Source organism: Ambystoma mexicanum, chromosome 4p, assembly GCF_040938575.1.
Source record: "Ambystoma mexicanum isolate Mex_15411 chromosome 4p, UKY_AmexF1_1, whole genome shotgun sequence".
Lineage (NCBI taxonomy): Eukaryota > Metazoa > Chordata > Amphibia > Caudata > Ambystomatidae > Ambystoma > Ambystoma mexicanum.
The window spans coordinates 465541256-465547255 of NC_090927.1; the positions used below are offsets into that span (position 1 = coordinate 465541256).

At 44.9% G+C, this 6000-nt stretch overlaps 1 protein-coding gene across 2 annotated transcripts in view; it reads right to left on the reverse strand.

The window, feature by feature from the left end:
* The window catches only part of TAF1B (TATA-box binding protein associated factor, RNA polymerase I subunit B), a 1890249-nt gene extending 1885127 nt beyond the window's left edge, over positions 1 to 5122 (reverse strand). For both annotated transcript variants that reach the window (XM_069605992.1, XM_069605991.1), the window contains exon 1: positions 4978 to 5122. The gene's annotated coding sequence lies outside the window, so the exon portion shown is untranslated. The remainder of the gene's footprint in view (positions 1 to 4977) is intronic.
* Positions 5123 to 6000: the final 878 nt, after the last annotated feature.

The following is a 6000-nucleotide window of genomic DNA, read 5'->3' on the forward strand; positions in this document are numbered from 1 at the left end:
AGTAATCAGCCCAAGCGAAGCAAGGGTGGATAACGAGGTCTCTGGACCATTATCCCCCCATTCCAGCCCCTGAAATGGGGGATGAAAGCCATTAGCACCCTAGGTTCCCAAAGCGGGAACCCGGGGTGCTAAAAAAGGATTTTTCTTCCTACACCGGGACACCTGTGGCGTCCTGGTGTCGGAAGGAAAATCCTTTTCCAAGATGGCCACCATGGAAAGGGAAGGCGAGGGCTCCATACACCCCTCTTTGCTTTCCATGGCAGCCTGCAGAAGGCAAAAAGAGAGCCCTATGACCATATTACCACGAGCACATTTTTCTTCCCTTTCGGATCTATCCTAATTTTGAATAACTTTACCACAAAGCCAGTCCCAGGTGGACATGGCCACTTTAATCCTATGTTTTGTCCCCTGTGGTTATGGCCAGTAGCCAGATTGTCCGGATCATGACCTTATTCCATGACCCGGACAATCCGGCCACTGCCCATGGCCACAGGCTACCCCTCAGTCACTAAAGGTATACCGCTATTTTTTGTAGCTACATTATGACACTTGTCAAATAATAAAATTTGCAAAACCATACTTGTAGGTCCTTGCCAATGCTCCTTACGCAAGTTTGCTGAAAATCCACCCACGTTGGATTTTTTCAAAAGTGTCAAATGTATGCACATACAATCATCATATAACCTAGCCCCCACTTGACAAAATACATTCAGACTTTACGAAAACATCTAGATCTATAATCTTTTTGCAAACCTTTGTGTAGATTTGTCAAATGGCACCACATTTTTAAGCCTTTACAATATTTTGGGACCCCCCCTCTAATTTTGCTCGCTCTTGACAGAATCCCACCAAACTCCGTAAAAACATGTATATCTAAATGTATTATCAGTTTCCCAAATTAAGTGTAGATTTGTCAAATGGCACCTCATTTATAAGCCTTTACATTATTTTGGGACCCCCCTCCAATTTTGCCCCCTCATGACAGAATCCCACCAAACTTTGCAAACTCACGCAGAATCAGGTCAGAAATATACATGCAAAGTTTCATGCAGTTCCATTAAGTGGCACCAAAGTTATAAGCCATCCAAGAACTGCACTTCACCAACCCTGTAATGCTGAGGTATTCGCGAACTTTACAGGACTGTTCGCGAACATCTGAACTGTTTGCGGACTTTCGCGGGAAAAAAACAACTGGTTTTGTTGCTTCTTGCAGCCATATCCCATCCCATCCTCTTTACCCCTCACCTCCCCAGAGATTATTTGATAAGTTTGGCAGGTGCAATGTTATGTTTTTTAATATGTTTTTACCGGATGTCCGCGGACACTGGCCGCTATCCACAAATCCAAGATGGCGGGATTTTCCAAAAGTCTGACGCACTTCACGCTCTTCACCATCCAATCAGCGAACACGTTGCATGTCCGCGGACATGATGCAAGCCGATTAACAAATCGGTGTCCTGTCCACGGAGCGAACAGGGAAGTGTGTCTGAACAGAAAAGTGTGAACGCAGAGCGGATATAGATATCACAAACTTTTTGTGACCTACTTTTTGGTTGTTTAAACAAAAAAACTTCTGGACAGATTTTCACCAAAAGCACGCTTTTGGGACCAAGGTGCTGCTCCTGCCGCAAATTTGGGGAAAATCTGTCCAGTGGTTTGGGCTGTAGGCGTGAGCAAAGTTTTTTCCCCCATTCAGTCTATTGGGAAAAAAAGAAATTTTGGGACCCCCCTATAACTTTGCCCCCCTGGACCAAACCTCACCAAACTTTGCAATTCAGAGTGGGTCATATACTTTTTTTGCAAAGTTTGGTGAGGACTCGTCCAGGGAGAGCGAAGTTATAAGCCATCCAAAAAGTGTTCTTCCTATGGGATTAGCAACTTAACCATAACTACATGGCCGCTACTGCAGGCTATAATATATATATATATATATATATATATATATATATATATATATATATATATATATATATATATACACACGTCACTTAGACCAGACCACGGTCTGTGTCGTAGCTGCACAGCCGTTACTGTGTCTGCAATCATTCCAGAGCCTGAACTGTACCATAAATGAGATTCGGACAAGCTACTGTGTCTATGATACCAAAAACAAAAGGCTGCCCTGTGTAATTTCTAAACTAGAGGTTTAGAAAGTCATGATTTTTTTTATTTCAACGTGTGATAAGTACAATCAGGGGCAGAGCCAGGCATGGGCTTGGGACGGCTAAAGTCCCCCACTTTGACGCAGCAGGCATCACTCTGCTATTACGCCCAGCCCGGGCTCAGACCGCTACATCCGGTCACATTTCTCACCTCGGAGAGCAGTATATTTACTTAAGCAAATACACCGCTCTCTGAGGTGAGAACACAGGCATTGGAGAGAAGGTAGAGGCAGAGGACAAAAGCCTGAGGTAGAGGCAGAGGACAAAAGTCTGACCAGGGGATATCAGTAGACACCCCTCCCACCCCCATGTTGCAGCTAAAGGCTTAACTGCTGGCTCAGCTTTTATATGGCTCCTGCTTTCAATAATTACAATTAACTAAAACAATTATATTTGTGTGCATGAAGGGATTGTATGTATGCATGTATGAATTAATGTATGCGTATGCATGCAAGGGAGTGTTTAGGTGGGTGTATGTTTGTATGCAAGCAGGTCTCTGCAAGTGCACACCTATGAATGAATGCAGTGTGAATGGTGTACATGGGTGTGACAACGCGTGTTAATGGGTGCATAGTCTAAATGTTCTGGGTGCTTGTGTGAATGACAGATCAGCTGTGTGAGTGAGTGGCTGGTGGGTGAATGTGTCTATATCTCTATATGTATGCACGCTGGGGCATGGGGAGGGGCATTCGAGCATGAACATTTTTTGACATGCGCATGGCATGTTTTATTGCCGTTTTTTGGGCAAAGGAAAGCCAACTTGTGTGTTTTATGTGGTGGTGGGGTTGGAGTGGGGTTGAGGGGGAATTCTAAAGGGGGCCGGCCTGGTTGGGTCTTACTGTGGCATGCAATGTTGTACTCGCTTTAATGGCAAAGCCAACATGAGTTTTCTTACATGGGGAAGGCATATTACCATATTTTGACTTGGCTTTTTATTTTATTGGTGTTAAGGTCAAAGGTAACATAAATATTCTTACATGAGGGAATATAACATGTTGAGTGCAACTTAAGTGTTCTTATATGGGGGTGGATTTGTGTAATGATAATCTGTCATTTATATAATGATTTCGCCAAAGCGCTGTACAGAGAACATATGTACATAAAATGTATCACACAACCGAAGTTTGCACTCATTTAATGAGCTTTATTTATTTATTGCATTTATTGACAGTGCCCAAATTCGTATCACGGCGCTGGTACAACTTGGTGAACAGGGAAAACACAGTACAGAGCACAAGAGAGGTAACAATGTGCACAAGCAACATAATAGTACAAGGTCCGCAGAGGATGGTGGAGATCAGGGAGGTCACTTTGAAGTATGAAAGGCTGTGTTGGCCTTGCTGGGATTTGAACCTGCAAATCACACTCCGATTACAACAGCATGTGCTCAGCCCGCTGAACTATCTTACCGGCTAGCCAGCAAGAGCCTGTTTTCTTACGGCATCGCAATTTATTACTGGTGTTAAGGCCAAAGACAACATAAGTATCCTTACATTGGGGTGGGGGTATTCGTGCAGCCTGCAAGGCAATGTTTTTCTTACTGTGGCATGACATTTTTTACTGCCATTAGGGAGTAAATACAACATGATGAGAGTTCTTATATGGGGAGTGGGGGATTTTTGTAGCCAGCAAGGATACGTTTTCTTGCAGTGGCACTGCTTTTTTCCACTGGCCTTAAGGCAAAGCCAACAGGAGTATGTTCTTACATGGGGATACTGGCATGTATTAGCAGAGCCAACATAAACATGCTTTGTTATAGTATCGTTACTGGCATTATGGCCAAAGCAAACATGAGTATTTTCCTATGTGGGAATAGTGGCATATATAGGTGCGCCAGAATGGACGTGTGTAAGCACAAATGATATGAAAATGCTTTTTTTTTTACAATTGCAGAGTCCTGGCATATGGAAAGACATTATGAAAATGTGTTTCAAAATACTCCTGTGCATTGTTGGTGGCTTTGCATCTATCAGACTTTTCATGTCTTACCCAACAAAACAGATTATAAACTGTGTGTCTTTTTATCTAATTTATCATAGAAAGTGTACTGTAAATTGCACTATTTTAACCCATTCATACATGCCAACATTCCGACCCACCTGGGGGGGGAGATTTTCTCCAAAAAATCAGGAGACATTTGTGCCATAGGAATGCATTGGGCAAAGATGTATTTTCGGCGGGAGAACGTGAAAAATAATATTTTTCACTGAAAAATCAGGAGTCTCTTGCCGAAATCGGGAGGGATGGCATGTATGCATTATTTGCAAACTTTTCTCAAGGGGACAAACCCCCCTTGATTGGTTTGCCCTCCCTCACTACTCACCACCCTCCCTCGCTACTCACCATCACTCCTGTGCATTTGGCTGGAGGCAGAACAAGTGCCCTTCATTCTGTGGGCTCTTCTTAGTGTGGGCCCTACTACATTAGCACCAGGCCCCACTTGTTACAGAATCATGGCTATCAGGCTGGTGAGTAAGGGGTGAAAGATGAATCTAATGGGCCAAAGGAAAGCGTAATATCCAGTCAGCCTCCTGGGCTGGGGAGGGGGTGGTTAGACGGGAGAATCAATAGCTCAATAGGTTACCGTCTCCTCTCACTAACAGTTTTCAAAACTGCCACCCAGGCCCCCCCCCCCCCCATTACAATACAACGAATTGCAGCTTCAGCTGCAGCCTCTTACTTCCACGTGCATTTCAGAGGTAGCAAAAGGGCTCCTCTTACCAATATAAAAAAGGACTGAGAACGATCTAAGTTAATGGATGCAAAAAGAAAAGCATATAAAATGCACTACAACAGCTGGATCGCACGCACTCACCTGGTGTTTTCTGGAAATTTAAAAGGAGAGTTTAGTAAAGAAAAGCCGTATGGTGCTTTCATTATCAATTGAAACACGCATTTCAAGTCCCTAGGAGACCCGATAGCATTGTTAGTTTAAAAGTTCTCCGACACTTTCTGAAATGCCTTTAAGTCGTCATGACGTATTTCACGTATTTCTGAAATGCCTTTAAGTCATGGTAAAGTTTTCACATAGTGCGTTATACTGCAGCCAAGGTACGCATGTTGTTTGGGCGTTATGTCGAGCTCGGTCCGGCGGGGCTTCTAACCACAGCAGTATCCTGTGCACGCCCCAAGCCGGTACGAACGAGCATAGACCTAGGAAGAAGCTTGCGCTTCTCTTTGTGAGCGCAAAAGCCACAGCCCGTGTTATTTAGTGGTCGATATAGGAGGGGCAGTATCACAACTCAACAAGCGCTTGGAGCACACTGTGGGGTGCCGCCTGCCGTATCCGCACACTGTAAGCCCTGGTTCCCTCTCTGTGGACAGAGCAGCCAGCTCGAGACCCCGAGGAGCTGGGGCAAGGCTGTCAGGCCCGTTTCTTGGCCCCGGGCGCAGCGGGTGACGACCCGGGGCGCAATTGCCCATGGGAGGCAACATCCCCCTGTAGGGTTAGGGGGGAGAGGGGGAAGGGGCGCCATTGTTCTGGGGCGAGTAGCGTCAGGAGGTGCTGGTACTACCATTCTGACCAGCGTAGTTACTACATAACATTACGCGAGTCAAAGCCTCTGAGCCCGGACCACCGTTTTTGGAAGTTTCGCGGCGCACCGTCCAAAATACATAATCTGCCCACTTGTGGTGAAAAGACGTGTAGCGCTATGCCGTTTCATATAATGATGTAACTGCAACCGTGTTTAGGGGTGATCTCGTTGTGCAGAGACATGTATTGTGAAACTTAATGAGGTGGTTGCAATTTAAATACAATAATGAATGAGGGGCCGACTCAAGAAACAATAAATATTAAGGGGAACGCCGGCGTGCGACAAAAGAACATCACAGTTAT